Genomic DNA, 21,665 nt, shown 5'->3' with positions numbered 1-21,665 from the left:
CAAATCTTTTTCAAAACTAATTTCTAAAATATCTTCTTATCATACATTTTTCAAAAAGTTGGTTTCAAAATATCTTTTCTAACCTCCTAACTTCTTATCTTTTCAAAATTTGTTTTAACTAACTAACTAACTTTTTGTTTGTTTCTTAACTTTTTCAAAACTACCTAACTAACTCTCTCTCTCTCATTTTCGAAAATATCTTCCCCCTTTTTCAAAAATTTCTTTTTAATTTATTAATTATTTTAATTTTTAAATCTTAATTTTCGAAAATTACTAACATTTTTCAAAAACTATTTTCAAAAATCACTAACTCTTTTTCAAAAATTATTTTCGAAAATTCCTTCTCTCTCATCTTATTCTATTTATTTATTCATCTACTAACATCTCATCTCACATCTCAACCCTCCTCACAGTTGTGTTTCTTCCATTATATTATATTCTTTGTCTCCCCCTCTTCTTCTACTCACACAGGGATCCCTATACTGTGGTATAAAGGATCTCTATTATTATTATTATTATTTTTCTGTGCCCTCTTCTTTGTCATATGAGCAGGAGCAAGGATAAGAACATTCTTGTGGAAGCAGATCCAGAACCTGAAAGGACCCTAAAAAGGAAACTAAGAGAAGCTAAAATACAACAATCCAGAGATAACCTTTCAGAAATTTTCGAACAGGAAGAGAAGATGGCAGCCGAAAATAATAATAATGTAAGGAAGATGCTTGGTGACTTTACTGCACCTAATTCCAATTTACATGGAAGAAGCATCTCCATTCCTGCCATTGGAGCAAACAACTTTGAGCTGAAACCTCAATTAGTCTCTCTGATGCAGCAGAACTGCAAGTTTCATGGACTTCCATCTGAAGATCCTTTTCAGTTCTTAACTGAATTCTTGCAGATATGTGATACTGTTAAGACTAATGGAGTAGATCCTGAAGTCTACAGGCTCATGCTTTTCCCTTTTGCTGTAAGAGACAGAGCTAGATTATGGTTGGATTCTCAACCCAAAGACAGCCTGAACTCTTGGGATAAGCTGGTTACGGCTTTCTTAGCCAAGTACTTTCCTCCTCAAAAGCTGAGCAAGCTTAGAGCTGATGTTCAAACCTTCAGACAGAAAGAAGGTGAATCCCTCTATGAAGCTTGGGAAAGATACAAACAGTTGACCAAAAAGTGTCCTTCTGACATGCTTTCAGAATGGACCATCCTGGATATATTCTATGATGGTTTATCTGAGCTATCAAAGATGTCACTGGACACTTCTGCAGGTGGATCCATTCAACTAAAGAAAACGCCTACAGAAGCTCAAGAACTCATTGACATGGTTGCTAATAACCAGTTCATGTACACTTCTGAAAGGAATCCTGTGAGTAATGGGACGCCTATGAAGAAGGGAGTTCTTGAAGTTGATACTCTGAATGCCATATTGGCTCAGAATGAAATATTGACTCAGCAAGTCAATATGATCTCTCAGAGTCTGTATGGAATGCAAGCTGCATCCAACAGTACTCAAGAGGCTTTTTATGCAGAAGAAGCTTATGATCCTGACAACCCTGCAATAGCAGAGGTAAATTACTTAGGTGAACCTTATGGAAACACCTATAACTCATCATGGAAAAATCATCCAAATTTCTCATGGAAGGATCAAAAGCCTCAACAAGGCTTTAATAATGGTGGAAGAAACAGGTTTAACAATAATAAACCTTTTCCATCTTCCACTCAGCAACAGACAGAGAACTCTGAACAAAATGCTTCTAATTTAGCAAATCTAGTCTCTGATCTATCCAAGGCCACTGTGAGCTTCATGAATGAAACAAGGTCTTCCATTAGAAATTTGGAAGCACAAGTGGGCCAGCTGAGTAAAAGGATCACTGAAATCCCTCCCAGTACTCTCCCAAGCAATACAGAAGAGAACCCAAAAGGAGAGTGCAAGGCCATTGACATAAGTAAAATGGCCGAACCCAATGAGGGAGAGGAGGACGTAAATCCCAAGGAGGAAGACCTCCTGGGACGTCCAGTGACCAATAAGGAGCTTCCCTCTGAGGAACCAAAGGAATCTGAGACTCATCTAGAGACCATAGAGATTCCATTGAACCTCCTTATGCCCTTCATGAGCTCTGATGAGTATTTCTTCTAAAGAGAATGAGGATGTTACTGAAGAGCAAACTGCCAAGTTTCTTGGTGCAATCATGAAGCTGAATGCCAAATTATTTGGCATTGATACTTGGGAAGTTGAACCTCCCTTGTTCATCAATGAACTAAGTGATCTGGATCAACTGACATTGCCTCAGAAGAGACAGGATCCTGGAAAGTTCATAATACCATGTACCATAGGCACCATGATCTTTAAGGCTCTATGTGACCTTGGTTCAGGAATAAACCTCATGCCCCTCTCTGTAATAGAGAAACTGGGAATCTATGGGGTGCAAGCTGCTAAAATCTCATTAGAGATGGCAGACAGTTCAAGAAAACAGGCTTATGGACAAGTAGAGGACGTATTAGTAAAGGTTGAAGGCCTTTACATCCCTGCTGATTTCATAGTCCTGGATACTGGAAAGGAAGAGGATGAATCCATCATCCTAGGAAGACCTTTCCTGGCCACAGCAAGAGCTGTGATTGATGTTGACAGAGGTGAAATAGTCCTTCAATGGAATGAGAACTCCCTTGTGTTTAAAACTCAAGGATCTCCCTCTGCAACCATGGAGAGGAAGCAAAAAAAGCTTCTCTCAAAGCAGAGTCAACCAGAGCCCCCACAGTCAAACTCTAAGTTTGGTGTTGGGAGGCCACAACCAAACTCTAAGTTTGGTGTTGAACTCCCATATCCAAACTCTAAGTTTGGTGTTGGAGAGTTTCAACAATGCTCTGAACATCTGTAAGGCTCCATGAGAGCCCACTGTCAAGCTATTGACATTAAAGAAGCGCTTGTTGGGAGGCAACCCAATGTTTATTTATTTAATTTTTATTTTCATTGTTTTTCATGTCTTTGTAGGTTCATGATCATGTGGAGTCACAAAATAAATATAAAAATTGAAAACGGAATCAAAAACAGCAGAAGAAAAATCACACCCTGGAGGAGCATCTGTCTGGCGTTCAGCGCCAGAACAGCGCATGGTGCTGGCACTGAACGCCCAAAATGGGCAGCTTCTGGGCGCTGAACGCTAGAACAGGAATGGTTCTGGCGTTCAACGCCAGAAATGGCACACAAATGGGCGTTGAACGCCCAAAATGGGCACCAACCTGGCGCTGAACGCCCAGAGTTGTGTGCAAGGACATTTTACATGCCTAAATTGGTGCAGGGATGTAAATGTCTTGACACCTCAGGATCTGTGGACCCCACAGGATCCCCACCTACCTCATCATCTCTCTTTCCATTCATGATCATCCCTTTTGTTTTCCATTTACCACTCACATCCATACACCCACTACCTTCAAAATTCAACATCTCTCTCCCACCCAATCCCACCCATATGGCCGAATACACACTCCCATCCATCTCCTCCATATCTTCTTCTTCTTCTTCTATTCTTTCTTCTTTTTCTCGAGGGCGAGCAACATTCTAAGTTTGGTGTGGTAAAAGCATAGCTTTTTTGTTTTTTCCATAACCATTGATAGCACCTAAGGCCAGAGAAACCTCTAGAAAGAGGAAAGGGAAGACAAAAGCTTCCATCAAGGGTCTATAGCTCAGTGGTAGAATATTTGACTGCAAATCAAGAGATCCCTGAGATACCTCAGGGGATTCATTTTCTTCCACACAATTATTGGAAGCAACTAAGGGTGGAACATCAAGAGCACTCCATCATCCTTCATGAAATCAGAGAAGATCTAAAAGCAATGAAGGAGGAGCAACAAAGACAAGGAAGAGACATAGAAGAGCTCAAGGACATCATTGGTTCCTCAAGAAGGAAACGCCACCATCACTACGGTGGATTCATTCCTTGTTCTTATTTCTTCTGTTTTTCGTTTTCTATGTTATGTGCTTATCCATGTTTGTGTCTTCATTACATGATCATTAGTAGTTAGTAACTTTGTCTTAAAGTTATAAATGTCCTATGAATCCATCACCTCTCTTAAATGAAAAATGTTTTAATTCAAAAGAACAAGAAGTACATGAGTTTCGAATTTATCCTTGAACTTAGTTTAATTATATTGATGTGGTGACAATGCTTCTTGTTTTCTGAATGTATGCTTGAACAGTGCATATGTCTTTTGAAGTTGTTGTTTAAGAATGTTAAATATGTTGGCTCTTGAAAGAATGATGACTAGGAGACATGTTATTTGATAATCTGAAAAATCATAAAAATGATTCTTGAAGCAAGAAAAAGCAGCAAAGAACAAAGCTTGCAGAAAAAAAAAGAGAAAAAGAAAAAGCAAGAAGAAAAAGCCAATAACCCTTAAAACCAAAAGGCAAGGGAAATAAAAAGGATCCCAAGGCTTTGAGCATCAGTGGATAGGAGGGCCTAAAGGAATAAAATCCTGGTCTAAGCGGCTAAACCAAGCTGTCCCTAACCATGTGCTTGTGGCGTGTAGGTGTCAAGTGAAAACTTGAGACTGAGCGGTTAAAGTCAAGGTCCAAAGCTAAAAAAGAGTGTGCTTAAGAACCCTGGACACCTCTAATTGGGGACTCTAGCAAAGCTGAGTCACAATCTGAAAAGGTTCACCCAATTATGTGTCTGTGGCATTTATATATCCGGTGGTAATACTGGAAAACAAAGTGCTTAGGGCCACGGCCAAGACTCATAAAGAAGCTGTGTTCAAGAATCATCATACTGAACTAGGAGAGTCAATAACACTATTCGAAATCTGAAGTTCCTATAGATGCCAATCATTCTGAACCTCAATGGATAAAGTGAGATGCCAAAACTATTCAAGAGGCAAAAAGCTATAAGTCCCGCTCATTTGATTGGAGCTATGTTTCATTGATAGTTTGGAATTTATAGTATATTCTCTTCTTTTTATCCTATTTGATTTTCAGTTGCTTGGGGACAAGCAACAATTTAAGTTTGGTGTTGTGATGAGTGGATAATTTATACGCTTTTTGACATTGTTTTTAGTATGTTTTTAGTAGAATCTAGTTACTTTTAGGGATGTTTTCATTAGTTTTTGTGTTAAATTCACATTTCTGGACTTCACTATGAGTTTTTGTGTTTTTCTGTGATTTCAGGTATTTTCTGGCTGAAATTGAGGGACTTGAGCAAAAATCAGATTCAGAGGTTGAAGAAGGACTGCTGATGCTGTTGGATTCTGACCTCCCTGCACTCAAAGTGGCTTTTCCGGAGCTACAGAACTCGAAATGGTGCGCTTCTAATTGCGTTAGAAAGTAGACATCCAGGGCTTTCCAGCCATATATAATAGTCCATACTTTGGCCAAGAATAGACGACGTAAACTGGCGTTCAACGCCAGCTTTCTGCCTAAATCTGGCGTCCAGCGCCAGAAAAGGAGCCAAAACCAGAGTTGAAAGCCCAAACTGGCACAAAAACTGGCGTTCAACTCCACAAATGGCCTCTGCACGTGGAAAGTTAAGGCTCAGTCCAAGCACACACCAAGTGGGTCCCGGAAGTGGATTTATGCATCAATTACTTACTTATGTAAACCCTAGTGACTAGTTTATTATAAATAGGACCTTTTACTATTGTATTAGACAATCCTGGATCCTGGATTGTATTTTCTAATCCTGTGATCACGTTTTGGGGGCTGGCCCTCTCGGCCATGCCTGGACCTTTCACTTATGTATTTTCAACGGTAGAGTTTCTACACTCCATAGATTAAGGTGTGGAGCTCTGCTGTTCCTCAAAGATTAATGCAAAGTACTTCTGTTTTCTATTCAATTCATCTTATTTCGCTTCTAAGATATCCATTCGCACCCAAGAACGTGATGAAGGTGATGATTATGTGTGACGCTCATCACCATTCTCCCCTATGAACACGTGCCTGACAAACACTTCCGTTCTACATGAAATAAGCTAGAATGAATATCTCTTAGATCTCTTAACCGGAATCTTCGTGGCGTAAGCTAGAATGATGGCGGCATTCAAAAGAATCCGGAAATTCTAAACCTTGTCTGTGGTATTCCGAGTAGGATTCAATGATTGAATGACTGTGACGAGCTTCAAACTCGCGATTGTTGGGCGTTAGTGACAGACGCAAAAGGAGGGTGAATCCTATTCCAGCATGATCGAGAACCGACAGATGATTAGCCGTGCTGTGACAGAGCATGTGAGCATATTTTTCACTGAGAGGAGGGGATGTAACCACTGACAACGGTGATGCCCTTGCATAAAGCCAGCCATGGAAAGGAGTAAGACTGATTGGATGAAGATAGCAGGAAAGCAGAGGTTCAGAGGAACGAAAAGCATCTCCATTCGCTTATCTGAAATTCCTACCAATGATTTACATAAGTATTTCTATCCCTATTCTATTAATTATTATTCGAAAACACCATTATCAATTTATATCTGCCTAACTGAGATTTGCAAGGTGACCATAGCTTGCTTCATACCAACAATCTCCGTGGGATTCGACCCTTACTCACGTAAGGTATTACTTGGATGACCCAGTGCACTTGCTGGTCAGTTACACGGAGTTGTGAACCATGGTCTTGGCATCATGTTTTTGGCGCCATTTCCAGGGAAAGAAAGAGCAATGAATTTTACATAATTAAAGTGTAATCACGATTCCGCGTACCAGGAGGCAACCCAGCCATGGGGCATCACTTCCTCTAAGCATTTTGCCCTATTCTTGATTTTATTTGTTTATATAAAGTTCACTGATACTAAGGTAAAGAGTCAATTGTATAAGTTCACAGGGTTACAGAAGGATTCTGCATACAAAACAGAGAAAAAGAGCTCACTGGCAAGAAAATGCCAGTAATAGTCTGTTTTGGGCGTTCAACGCAAAGAAGCATCCACTGGGCGTTGAACGCCAGTAAGGATAGCCATCTGGGCGTTAAACGCCAGAAAGAAGCATCTTCTGGGCGTTGAACGCCAGAAAGAAGCTCCTTCTGGGCGTTTAACGCCAGATTTACAGCATCCTGGGCGTTCAGAAAAACGCCCAGTGACAAAGGAGTTCTTGGCGTTCAACGCCAGAAAGAAGCAACAGCTGGGCGTTGAACGCCCAGGAGAAGCAGCAGTTGGGCGTTGAACGCCCAAAACATGCAGCATTTGGGCGTTCAAACGCCAGGATGGTGGGGAGGAGGTGAATTCGTTTTTACTTCATATTTTTCATTCTAAATTTAATTTTCATGTTTCAATTCATGATTTCTTGCATAAACATGTTAAGAACCCTGATTTCTAAAATCCCTAATTTCTAAAAACCCTATTTTAAAAATATCAAATGTATCTTAATCCATAAGCACAAATCCCTTTTTCAATCCATTTCAACTCTTTTTCAAAATTTTCAAAACAAATCTATCTCTTTTCATTCAAAAATCTTTTCAACTAATCAATATCTTTTTCAAAAATCCAATTTTATCTTTTTCAAATATCTTTCATATCTTTTCAATTTTAAATTATATCTTTTCTTATCATACTTATTTTTTTAAAATCATATCTTCTATCTTATCTTTCTCCCTATTTTCGAAAACCCCCCTCCCTTTTAAAAACCCATTCGGCCTCCTTCCTCTCATCCACCATCCTACACTAGCTCTCCTTCTATCCCTCTCCTTTCTTTTCTTTTGCTTGAGGACAAGCAAACCTCTAAGTTTGGTGTGTTTATCCGTGATCACTAAACCATACCCACTAAGATCATGGCTCCTAAAGGAAAACAACCCACTCCAAGAGGCAAGAAAGAGAGTGTTCCAAAACCACTTTGGAATCAAGAGAAGTTCTTAACTAAAGAACATTCAGACCATTATTACAAAATAATGGGTCTAAGATCAGTGATCCCAGAAGTTAGATTCGATCTGAAAGAAGACGAATATCCGGAGATCCAGGAGCAAATTCGAATCAGGAATTGGGAGATCCTAGCTAATCCTGAAACGAAAGTGGGAAGGAATATGGTCCAGGAGTTCTATGCTAATATGTGGCAAACAGACAAGCAAAGACTATCTGGATCTGCTCTCTATGACTATCGGACCTTGGTCAGAGGAAAGATTGTTCATACCCACCCTGACAAGATCAGGGAGATCTTAAAGCTACCCCAGCTGAAAGATGATCCAGACTCCTTCAATAGGAGAATGATGAGAACAGACAAGGGCCTGGATAAGATTCTAGAGGATATATGTAGCCCTGGAGCCAGGTGGACCACCAGCACGAAGGGTGTCCCAAATCAACTCAAAAGAGAAGATCTCAAACCAATCGCCAGAGGATGGCTGGACTTCATTGGGCATTCTCTGCTGCCCACTAGCAACTGTTCTGAAGTCACTATTATAAGAGCAGTGATGATCCATTGCATCATGATGGGAAAAGAAGTGGAAGTTCATCAACTGATTTCAACTGAATTTTACAAAATTGCAAACAAAAATTCCAAAGATGTCAGGTTGGCTTATCCAAGCTTGATTTCTATGCTCTGCAAGGACGCTGGAGTAAGGATGGGAATAACTGAGTATATCTCAGTTGAGCGACCAATCACCAAAGCATCAATGGAAAAACAACAAGCACAGGATGACCCCATCAAGAAGAGAACACGGGAATTTCTCCCAGAAATCCCTCAATCTGAATACTGGGAGTATCTTGAAACATCTATTACCAAGATGCAAGAAGCTATGGAATAAATAAAGAAAGAACAGAAGGAACAAAGTAGCATTCTTTGCTATTTGCTTAAAGAACAGGAGGAGCAAGGGCGTGATTTAAGGGAATTGAAGCGCCAGAAATTATCTCTTGAAGGACCAAGCACCCTGTAGATTAGAGGAACATCCACTTCCCAGAACAAAGGTTGTTAAATTCCAATCTTAGCCTTAACTCTGTGATAACTATTTTTATTTTAGTTTTACCTTAGGAGTCATATAGTAGTAATTAGTATCTATATTTTTGATTTTATCTCCAATTAAGCTATAATTTAATTTTATCATCATCATTAAACATGAATAAAATAGAAGAATTTCTTTAGAATAAGAGGCAATATTTTTTGAGTTTTTAATAAGATAAATTCTAATTATTTACATGTGGTGGCAATGCTTTCTGTCTTCTGAATGAATGCTTGAACAATGTATATGTCTTTTGAATTTGATGTTTAAGACTGTTAAATATGTTGGCTCTTGAAAGAATGATGAACATGAGACATGTTATTGATAATCTGAAAAATCATAAAAATGATTCTTGAAGCAAGAAAAAGCAGTGAATACAAAAGCTTGCAGAAAAAAAAATAGAGAAAGAAAAAGAAAAAGCAAGCAGAAAAAGCCAAAGCTCTTAAAACCAAAAGGCAAGAGCAAAAAGCCATTAGCCCTAAAACCAAAAGGAAAGGGTAATAAAAAGGACCCCAAGGCTTTGAGCATCAGTGGATAGGAGGGCCTAAAGGAATAAAACCCTGGCCTAAGCGGCTAAACCAAGCTGTCCCTAACCATGTGCTTGTGGCGTGAAGGTGTCAAGTGAAAACTTGAGACTGAGCGGTTAAAGTCAAGGTCCAAAGAAAAAAAGAAGAGTGTGCTTAAGAACCCTGGACACCTCTAATTGGGGACTTTAGCAAAGCTGAGTCACAATCTGAAAAGGTTCACCCAATTATGTGTCTGTGGCATTTATGTATCCGGTGGTAATACTGGAAAACAAAGTGCTTAGGGCCACGGCCAAGACTCATAAAGTAGCTGTGTTCAAGAATCAACATACTAAACTAGGAGAATCAATATCACTATCTGAATTCTGAGTTCCTATAGATGCCAATCACTCTGAGCTTCAATGGATAAAGTGAGATGCCAAAACTGTTCAGAAGCAAAAAGCTACTAGTCCCGCTCATCTAATTAGAATCTGAGCTTCACTCAAAAACTCTGAGATATTATTGCTTCTTAAGTTATTTGTATTCTATTTTATTTATCTAGTTGCTTGAGGACAAGCAACAATTTAAGTTTGGTGTTGTGATGAGCGGATATTTTATACGCTTTTTGGGGTTAATTTCATATAGTTTTTAGTGTGTTTTAGTTAGTTTTTAGTTTATTTTCAGTAGTTTCTAGGAAAAATTCATATTTCTTGACTTTACTATGAGTTTGTGTGTTTTTCTGTAATTTCAGATATTTTTTGGCTGAAATTGAGGGAGCTGAGCAAAAATCTGATTCAGGCTGAAAAAGGACTGTTGATGTTGTTGGATTCTGACCTCCCTGCACTCAAAGTGGATTTTCTGGAGCTACAAGACTCCAAATGACGCCCTCTCAAATGCGTTGGAAAGTAGACATCCAGGGCTTTCCAGCAATATATAATAGTCTATACTTTGCTCAAGGATAGACGACGTAAACTGGCGTTCAACGCGAGTTCCATGTTGCTGTCTGGCGTCCAGCACCAGAAACAAGTTACAAGTTGGAGTTCAACGCCAGAAACAGGTTACAACCTGGCGTTGAACGCCCTAAACAGCCCAGGCACGTGAGAAGCATAAGTCTCAGCCCCAGCACACACCAAGTGGGCCCCAGAAGTGGATCTCTGTACTATCTATCATAGTTTACTCATTTTCTGTAAACCTAGGTTATTAGTTTAGTATTTAAACAACTTTTAGAGATTTATTTGGTATCTCATGACATTTTAGATCTGAACTTTGTACCTTTTGACAGCATGAGTCTCTAAACTCTATTGTTGGGGGTGAGGAGCTCTGCTGTGTCTCGATGAATTAATGTAAGTATTTCTGTTTTCCATTCAAACATGCGTGTTCCTATCTAAGATATCCATTCGCACTTCAATATGAATGTGATGAACGTGACAATCATCATCATTCATCCACGAACGCGTGTCTGACAACCACTTACGTTCCACCATAGAATGAATGAATATCTCTTAGATCTCTTAATCAGAATCTTCGTGGTATAAGCTAGATTGATGGCAGCATTCAAGAGAATCCGGAAAGTCTAAACCTTGTCTGTGGTATTCCGAGTAGGATTCAGGGATTGAATGACTGTGACGAGCTTCAAACTCGCGAGTGCTAGGCGTAGTGACAGACGTAAAAGGATAGTAAATCCTATTCCGGTACGATTGAAAACCTGCAGATGATTAGCCGTGCGGTGACAGCGCATCTGGACCCTTTTCACTGGAAGGATGGATGGTAGCCGTTGACAACGGTGATCCACCAACACACAGCTTGCCATAGGAGGACGTGTGTGCGTGAATCAAAAAACAGAGGAAAGCAGAATTTCAGAAGACAAAGCATCTCCAAAATCCCAACATATTCTCCATCATTGCATACAAGTATAATTTGTGTTCTGCCCTTTTATTCCTTGCAATCAAATTTGATAAGTGAATTACTTTATTATTTTCCTGACTAAGAGTTACAAGATAACCATAGATTGCTTCAAGCCAACAATCTCCGTGGGATCAACCCTTACTCACGTAAGGTATTACTTGGACGACCCAGTGCACTTGCTGGTTAGTGGTACGAGTTGTAAAAAGTGTGATTTACAATTCGTGCACCACCGAGCTTAAGGCTCAGTTGGAAGATTTGTTGGGTAAACACTTTATTCGGTCGAGTGTTTCTCCGTGGGGAGCGTAAGTGCTACTGGTAAAGAAGAAAGACGGGAGCATGCGCCTGTGTGTCGATTATCGGCATCTGAATAAGGTTACTATGAAGAATAAGTATCCGTTACCAAGGATCGATGGCCTAATGGACTAACTACAGGGAGCCGGTGTATTTTCTAAGATGGACTTGTGATCTGGGTATCATAAAATAAGGGTTAGAGACGAGGATATTTCAAAGACTACTTTTCGGATGTGATACGGTCACTATGAATACACGGTTATGTATTTTGGGTTAACCAATGCTCCGACAATATTCATGGACTACATGAATAGAATTTTCTGTCTGTACCTGGATAAGTTTGTTGTCGTCTTCATCGATGACATTTTTATTTACTCCAAGACAAAAAGAAGAGCATACGAATCACTTGCGAATTGTGCTGCGAATCTTGAAGGAAAGAAAACTGTACACCAGGTTATCTAAATGCGAGTTTTGGAAGAGTGAGGTGAAGTTTCTTGGCCACGTAGTGAGCAAGCAAAGAATAGCTGTGGATTCTGCTAAAGTTGAGGCAGTAATGAATTGGGAGCGACCAGCTTCTGTGACAGAGATTAGGAGCTTCCTAGGTTTGGCAAGTTATTATCGAAGGTTCATTAAAGGATTTTAACAACTCGCCTTACCTTTAACCAAGCTGACTAGAAAAGATGCGCCTTTTGTTTGGACTCCTGAGTGCGAGGAAAGTTTTCAAGTGTTGAAACAGAGGTTTACCATTGCACCTATGTTAGTGTTGCCCGAGCTGAGTGAACTATTTGAGGTGTATTGTGATGCATCACTGAAGGGTCTGGGGTACGTGCTGATACAGCATTGTAAGGTCGTGCCATATGCCTCACAGCAGTTAAGACTGCATGAAATGAATTATCCAACCCACGACTTAGAACTTGCTGCCATTGTCTTTGCTCTGAAGATTTAGAGACATTATCTCTATGGTGTTAAGTTCCAAGTTTTCTCAGATCACAAAAGCTTGAAGTACCTCTTTGAGCAAAAAGAACTGAATATGCGTCAGAGAAGGTGGATGGAGCTTCTGACGGACTCTGACTTCGAGTTCAACTACCACCCTGGAAAAGCGAATGTTGTGGTGGACGCTTTGAGCCAGAAGTCCCTATGCACTACTTGGATGATGTTGCAAGAGAAAGAGTTGCTAAAAGCGAAGGTCTAAAATTAGGGGTCAGAGAAGAGTCCGGGACTCTGTGTTTGAGTCAGCTACAAGTTTCAAGTGATTTTAAGGCTGAACTCCAATAAACTCATCAAAATGATAAAGAATTACAAAAGGTACTGCCGGCAATTGAGCAAGGAAAGTGGTCAAGAGTGTTAGAGGATAAGGACAGATTATGGAGATTCAAAGGCTAAATCATTGTACTGGACGTCGGAGACTTACGGCAGAGTATCTTGAAGGAGGCTCACAAGAGCGGGTTTTCAATCCATCGGGGAAGCACTAAGATGTATCAAGATCTAAAAACAATGTTCTGGTGGCTGAGAATGAAGAATGATGTGGCATTGCACATTTCCAAGTGTTTGACTTGTTAGAAAGTCAAAATAGAGCATCAGAGACCATTAGGAATCCTTCAGCCTTTGGAGATTCCACAATGGAAGTGGGAGAGTATTACAATTGACTTCGTGTTGGGGTTATCTAGGACTCAGGATGGTTATGACGCTATTTAGGTGATTGTGGATCGACTGACAAAGTCGGCTCACTTTCTCCCCATTCGAATGAACTGTAATTTGAGGAGTTAGCGCAGCTGTACATTTAATAGAGATTTTAGATTGCACGGCGTGCCTTTCACCATTATATCTGACAGAGATCTCCGTTTCACCTCAAGGTTCTAGGGAGCCTTCAACGAGCATTTGGGACTCAGTTGAGTTTAAACACTGCATATCACCCTCAAACAGACGGTCAGTCAGAGAGAACAATCCAAACTTTGGAAGATATGCTGAGAGCTTGTGTTCTAGACTAGCTGGCAAGCTAGGATCGGTATATGCCACTAGTGGAGTTTGTATATAACAATAGCTACCATGCAAGTATCGGAATGGCTCCGTATGAGGCTCTGTATGGAAGGAAATGTCAATTTGCACTATGCTGGTATGAGACTGGAGAGAATAGCTTATTATGGCCTAAAATGATATCTGAAACCACTGAGCAGATAAAGAAAATCCGAAGTCGAATGCTTGTCACTCAGAGTCGTCAGAAGAGCTATGCTGATCAAAGGCGGAAGCCTTTGGAATTTGAAGAAGGGTAGCATGTGATTCTGAAGGTTACTCCAACAACTGGAGTGGGTAGAGCAATAAAAACTAAAAAATTGAATTCCCGTTACATCGGGCCGTTTGAGATTCTAAAGAGGATTGGGCCGGTAGCTTATAAGATTTCCTTACCGCCGCACCTTTCTAACCTACACGATGTATTTCACGTGTCACGGCTTCGAAAGTATACTCCTGATGTAAGTCATGTTCTAGAGTCGGAATCAGTTCAAGTAAGAGAGGATCTGACGCTTCCAGTAATCCCAGTTAGGATTGATGACACCAGCATCAAACGTTTGCGCAGAAAGGAAGTATCATTAATGAAAGTGGCTTGGAGTCGGGCTGCTGTTGAAGAGCATGCTTGGGAGCTCGAATCGGATATGCAGAAGGACTACCCACACCTCTCTTCAGGTAACTAAATCTGAATTTTGAGGGCAAAATTCTTAATTAGGTGGGTAGGATGTAAACCTCGTAAAATTAGCAAATAATTAGTCAATAAATTAAATTTTAACAAAGGAAATTAGAAATATGAATTTTATATTAAAATAGGATAGAGCTAATTAAAATGAGAATTTTGACACTAATTTCAAAGAATTTAGCCCAAAATTGGGCCGAACCAATTGAACCGGGCCTAAAATGGGCCCAAGGCACAACCCCTTCAGCCCAAGTAACTTAATGAAATGCCTCTCTCCTTCCTCATTCAGCCAAGAACACTAAAACAAGCTAAGGGGAAGAGAAGAGAAAGTTCCAACCTTAGCATTCAATCAAACTTCCATAACTTTTCGCTCCGAGCTCCGATTGCCACACCGTTTATGGCCACGTGTCCAGCGTGTCAAGCTCTACAAAGCCCGGTAACAAATTTTGGTAAGAAACCTTGATTCCCATCTCAGCCTCTCATTCTTTTGGATTTCCAAAATTTTGGGGTTTTGGCTATTAAAATTCGATGTCTTGATGTTTTGGCTCAAACTAGCTTGAGGAACTTGTGGGTCTTTGTTCAATCAAGACATATATAAGGTAAGGACTCTCAAAATTCTACAAATTCTAGCTTATGTGAGTTTGGGTATTGAATTTGGGTGTGTATGTGTGATATATGTGAATTAGGTTTGTATATGTGTGTATTGGAGCTTGATTGTATACATTTGAGGCTGGTGGAGGTTGGGTGTTATAATTTTAAAGATCTTGGAACCTTGGGGCTGTGTTCGGAGCCGTTGGTGGTGTCTCAGGTTATACGGGAAATCGGCCAAGGTATGGTTTAGGTTTCTTGAATTTAATACATAATGTTCTGTGAAAAATTAGGCTAGATAACCATAGGGTAAGTTGGAACGTATGAGTATGTTTAATGATTAGCATCCTTGATTATTGATTGTTATTTATGATGATAGAATGTTAAGTGATGAGTTGATGGTGATTGACATATTGATACGAATGTGTATATCTATATATTGAATTGGTGAATTATAATCTTGTTGATGTATTTGGGAAATTGATGCATGGAATTGTTAAGATTGAGGAATGGTAGGATATGAAGGTTGTTGTGATGATGGAAAGGATATATTGTGTTGATGATTTTGGTGTATGTATGTTGAGTTTGAGTTGGATTTTCATTTGAATTTGTAATTTAGGTAGCTTATAAATAGGGCCTTAGATTCATAATTTTACATTCACCATGGAGGGGTGGAGGTCACTCCACTCCCCCTTACACTCTCATTCTCTTCTCTTCTTTCATTTCTTTCATATTCACTTTTGTAAATATTTAGTTATGAGTTTCTAATTTCTAACATTGGGAAAGAGAGCTCTATTTCTATTTGATGGATTAATTTGTTTTTATTCTTCTTCTTCTCTTCATCTCTCTTTGATTTACTTGAAAGATTTTTGTTCTTCATTTAAGCATTCAATTATCTTGGGAAAGAGATTGAATGTACATGAATTCTATGTGAACCTTGGGAAAGGAATCATAGAATGATGCTTGAAAATTATTCTCACACTTGAGTAGATTTGGGTATGGATGGAATATTGTGACATTTAATCTATCCATTATTTGGGTCTACGAATGTGTGTGGTATAATTAGGGACCATTCTTCATCTCTTCTCATGAGCAATTAGACCAAGGAATTGGCTATTGATCAAGATTGAGGAGATTGAATTACCAAGACATTGAGATTCAATCACTCATGATTGCCAAGAGGTCAATGAGTTGCATGATTGAAGAGGAGATGAAAACTATTGATCCTAAGAATGCAATATCTCTTGATCCCAATGTTAATTTCATTCTTAATTCTTGTTATTTACTTTTTGTCTTTAATTCTTGTCATTTACTTATGCACATTTATCGCTTTATTTACTTTTGCACATTTGTGCCTTCCAAGTGTTTGTAGAAATGCTTCACCTGGTTTTACTTTCTTGTACTTTTCATTCCTTGCAATTTACATTCTTATACTTTAAATTTCAGCACTTTAATTTCTTGTCATTTACTTTCCTTGCACTTTATTGCTTTCATTTAAATTCAAGTCATTTACATTTCTTGTTGCTTATCACTCAAAAATTGAATCGTCTAACTAGAATAATTAATCAACTATTACTTGCTTAATCTGTTAATACTCATGGGATCGACCTCACTTTTGTGAGTTTTATTACTTGATACGACCCGGTGCACTTGCCGGTAGTTATTAACGAAGAATTAAAATTTTTTCGTTATCACATATGCGAACTGGGCCAAAATGTGCGCCCACGTATACGCGTGACCTGGGGTGTCTGCGTACGCATACTTCCTCATACGCGGCCATGCGCTTCTGCCTGGTGCACATGCATACGCATGAAGGGGGCTACGTACGCGAAGTGGTCCAATTGCACGCCCACGCGTACGCGTGGCCCCTGTTGCAGCAAAAATGGATTTTTGTGTTTTAAAGTTCAAATTTCAACCCTTAAATCTCTATTTTCATTCTTTTAACCCTATATCATGGTAATAAGCCTTGTAATAAGTTGAAGCTAGGAAATGGAGGTAACTTGGGGGTGAAACAGAGTTATAAAAGTGATGAATTATATCTGGAAATGTGTATACTTGGAGTGTATATGGTACCATGGCTTAAATGATATGATTATGCAATAATTACAAATGATTATGAATGTTTATTTGGCTTATACACTCTGTTATCTGAGGTACAAGTTTTCCTGGGTAAAGTGCTGTGGCTTACAACCACGTATTCCAGGTTGAGACTCGATACTCTGTTGACCCTACGTTGTAAGGGTGACCAGGCACGTATAAATTCTCGAGAATGGTACGCCCATTGAGAAGTTTGATTTATATATATGTGTGTGTGTGTGTGTGTGTGTGTGTGTGTGTGTGAAAAAGCTATGCATAGACTCTTGGGGATGCGTGACGGGGGACAGTCCAGGGTTTAGCAGCCAGACTTGTCGGGTTGGCTTGATAACCGACAGATGAGCCTCATCAGTCATAGGACAGGCATACATCTTGTGCATATTCTTTGCTTGCTTGTTGTGCATTAATTGTGAATGCCTAATTGATCATAATATACTATTTGTTATACTTGCTATCTGTATTATTTGTATTCTACCTGTGTTTGCCTTTATTTGCTTGTTTGTCTATGCAATTCACCGGAGATAGAGGTACGGAGAAAAGGTGGAAAGACTTAGTATTCAAGTTAAGTTTAAGTTAGGTTTAGATATCCTTAGAAGACCACCCATTATGGTTTCTGTTTTAGTACTTTAAGCTTCATAATCTGAGTATCGGCGTTCTAGGTTTACCTCTGGCATTCCCAAGACCTTATATCTTATGTGCGTAGCACCTTTACCATGTTAAGAACCTCTGGTTCTCATCCCATACTATGTTGTTATTTTTCAGATGCAGGTCGAGAGGCACGTTGGTAGGCGTCTGGAGTTTGCAGCGAAGTGGATTATTTTGGGGCCCTACTTTTGATATTTTGCATATATATATATATATATATATATATATATATACTTTGCTTTTGTACCTCTTAGAGGTTTTATGGAGAACTGGAGCTTTTAAACATGTTCTTTTGGGCTAATGGTTGTATATTTGGTATGTAAATATTCTCCGACCAGCCTTAGCTTCGCAGGCTGAGTTAGGAGCTTGTTCTTTTGTATTCTTGACCCTCTATTCCTGCTTTCTGTTTAGTTATGCTTACGAACCTTAGTTTTCTTTGCACGCAAGTAATCTTGTTTCTTGAGTGTTGCGCTTTTTATTTTGCGATTTTGCTTTATCTATGTTTTAAGGCTCCTCGTATACTGTATCCTTTTCAAAATTATTATGTATATATTTTATTATAGAGATTGTAATACCATACCACCTCTGTTTTACGGCTTAACCGTAAAGCTTTGTGTGGTAGGGTGTTACAAGAACGACGACTCCACAGAACGGCGGCGTCTGTGATTGCGCGGTCAGCAGCAATGGTGGCCTCCCTTCTTCTCCTTTGTTCAAACTCTATCTTCCCTCTTAATGATTCGATGAAGACTGGCAGTTGGGCATGGCGACGGCGATGGCAAGGGCCACCAGCACCAGCGCATCCCCTTCCTCCCTTCTCTTCTCTTCTCCCGTTCTCTCCTTCTTCCTTTCTTGCTATGTGTGTGTGTGTTTTGTTAAGAAAAGGGGGGGAGGGTGCCGCAGCTGTTTGTGTTGGGGGGTGATAAACCACTATTTTATGGTTTCTCTTGTGCTAATTTGAGTGGTTTTTATCAATTCTTTACTCACTTATTCATATAATTTGCATGGTTTTACAAATCCTTCCTAATTCTGTAATGTAGTTGAAAACATGTTTCCTAGGCCTTTAAACTGTCAATTTTTATTATCCTTTATTACCATTTGATGCCGTGATCTATGTGTTAAGTGTTTTTAGGCTTTATAAGGCAGGAATGGCTTAGAGGATGGAAAGGAAACATGCAAAAGTGGAAGGAACGCAAAAAATGAAGTTTTGAAAAGCTGGCAGCGACGCGCACGCATGGACGACGCGTATGCGTGCCTAGCGCAGAAGACAAGCGACGCGTACGCGTGACTGACGCGTACGCGTGACAAGGAATATCGCCAAATGACGCGCGTGCGTAACCGACGCGTACACCTGACATTCATCACGTGCAGAAACTTGCAGAAAGCGCTGGGAGCGATTTCTGGGCTCCTTTTTAGCCCAATTCCAAGCCCGAGAACACAGAATAGAGGCTGCAGAATGGGAAAATAAATCATTAAAAAACAATCATTCATTCATTCATTCACAACTTCTCATTATTCATAATTTAGGTTTTAGATGTAGTTTTTAGAGAGAGAGGCTCTCTCCTCTCTCTAGGTTTTAGGATTTCTCTTAGTTTTAGGTTTATTTCTTCTCAATTCCAGGTTCAATGTTCATTTAATTTAGTTTCGCTTATGCTCTTATTTATTCTAGCACTTTGGTTTATCTATTCCTCTTGTTGATTCTCTTCTTTTCCAATTTGGTTTATGAATTCTCCATGTTAGATTCAATTACTTATTAATGCAATTTGAGATATTTCAGATTTATGATTGCTTTCTTCAATTTATGTTATCGATGCTTTTAATTGGTTATTTGGATTTAATATTTCTTGTTGGTTTTCTATGCTTTTATATTATGCCTTCCAGGTGTTTGACAAAATGCTTGGAAGAGTTTTAATTTAGATTTTCATATTCTTACTTTGGTTGAGTAATTGGAGACTCTTGAGTTATCAAACTCCTTGTTGATTGATGATTGACAGTTGCTGGTTGATTTAGATCCCTCTAAAGCTAGTCTTTCCTTAGGAGTTGACTAGGACTTGAGGAATCAAATTGATTAGTCCACTTGACTTTCCTCCATAGTTAGAGGTTAACTAAGTGGGAGCAATGAACAATTCTCATCACAATTGATAAGGATAACTAGGATAGGATGTCCAGTTCTCATACCTTGCCAAGAGCTTTTCTTAGTTATTAATTTACCTTCTTGCCATTTTATTTCCTTGTTCAACCCTTCAAAAACCCAAAAAGATACTTTTCCATAACCAATAATAACTCATACTTCCCTGCAATTCCTTGAGAGACGACCCGAGGTTTAAATACTTCGGTTATTATTTTTATTGGGTTTGCTTAAGTGACAAACAAGTTTTTGAATGAAAGGATTCTTTATTGGTTTAGAAATTATACTAGCAACGAGAATTTATTTGTGAATTTCTTTACTAGCAAAAGTCCGTTCGTCAGGGGGTTAGGGTTCAATTTGGTTAAAGTTAGGGTTAGGGTTTGTGTATGTAATTGGGAATTTTGGGTTAACTAGGGTGTGATAATTTCTAAATCAATTTATGTTATATTGTATTTATTTTGAAATCTAATTTAATCCCTCAAAATTACTTTGAAAATATTATTTAATTATCAATTTACTAATTAACTCTCAATCAAATATTCTAATTTAAAATATAAGATAATATAATTAATTTTCTCTATTTATAAAAATTAAAGTATTAAATTCCAAAATCTTAATTATTTAAACTAAATCATAAAATTTTTTTTCTTTTATAACTGTTAAGCCTTATAATTTAAATATAGAAGATTATTCAATAATTATGAAATTAAGTAAAATTTTTATTTTATCTATCAAAACTTGATTTAATTATTCTCAATAAAATAATTTCTGAAAATAAAATCTCTAATAAATTAATAAATTTAAAATCACCTCATAATAAGAATTTTCAAAATTTCTGGATATTACACAATACTTAATCAGACCCAAAATAAGTAAAGCCCAATTAACAGATATTGGCTAGATCGACACCTACCTGACCTCATAGAAATCGGACGCGACGACGCTATCCTAGCCCTACTTATCTAAATATGTGACTAACTCTTAAGATATCTCCTAGTAATCTAGAAAAGAGATCTCAACAACCTCCTTAACAAAAAAGAACGGTTATCCACTATCAAAGTGAAACTACTCTAAAAGGTAGTTATTGACTCTACATCTACACTAATAAATATCCTGACCCTCTCAGGTTTTCTTCGAACTCAATCTACTAAAAACCTACTTAAATCCTTGCTAACTTAAGGATTAGAGTCCCTTGCAGGTACCACCCCTACCTTCATCAAGATATCGGACGGTGGCACCATAGCAGCAGAAAGTGTCAGACAAACCACCCAAAGGTGTTTGGACCTCACATTCAAACCTAAAGTAACCCAGTTTCAGGTAACATTCGGAACAGGTCCATATGGGACAAGCTAAATTACTACTATGAAGCCATATTAAGCATATTCATTAGTTACTGTATAGAATATATATTGTATAGAATATATATTGGAGTATAAAATATATATTAAAAATAAATTAATAATAAATATTTTTTTTGTTTCCTATGGTATTTTTTAATTTCATAGATTAAAGACTAATTTATCGCGAATCTAAATTTTATTTCTTGACAATTACTTAAAGAGACTAGTGAATTAATCACTAGATCAATTCAAATTGATTAATCTAACAACAGATATATTTATACACAAATATACCGTGACTAATTTTTTTGTTTACATAATATTTTTTTATTACTATATAATCATCAATATCATAGTTAGAAAAGACAAGCTCGAACATGAGGGAATGAATCATCTATTAAGCAATGGAAAAATCATTTAGAAATAATAACGTGATCCCCAAAATAGGTGACAGTCGGATACATGAATTCTTAGTAATCACCCTAGAAATGAGAGGGGGAATAATTTACTAATTAGGTTCATTAATAACGAAACAAAACAGAAGGCAAATAAAATAAAAAAAAAATAACTACTCAAATGAAGATGACAAAAATATCT

General features: G+C 38.4%; 1 non-coding gene across 1 annotated transcript; it reads right to left on the bottom strand.

The window, feature by feature from the left end:
- Positions 1 to 1,078: 1,078 nt before the first annotated feature.
- LOC112724586 (small nucleolar RNA R71) lies at positions 1,079 to 1,186 on the bottom strand. Its single transcript, XR_003163741.1, has one exon. It is a non-coding gene; the product is annotated as a small nucleolar RNA R71 (small nucleolar RNA).
- Between the last annotated feature and the right edge of the window lie 20,479 nt (positions 1,187 to 21,665).

Source organism: Arachis hypogaea, chromosome 11 (assembly GCF_003086295.3).
Source record: "Arachis hypogaea cultivar Tifrunner chromosome 11, arahy.Tifrunner.gnm2.J5K5, whole genome shotgun sequence".
Taxonomy (NCBI): Eukaryota; Viridiplantae; Streptophyta; class Magnoliopsida; order Fabales; family Fabaceae; genus Arachis; species Arachis hypogaea.
This window is presented reverse-complemented; position numbering and strand designations above follow the sequence as displayed.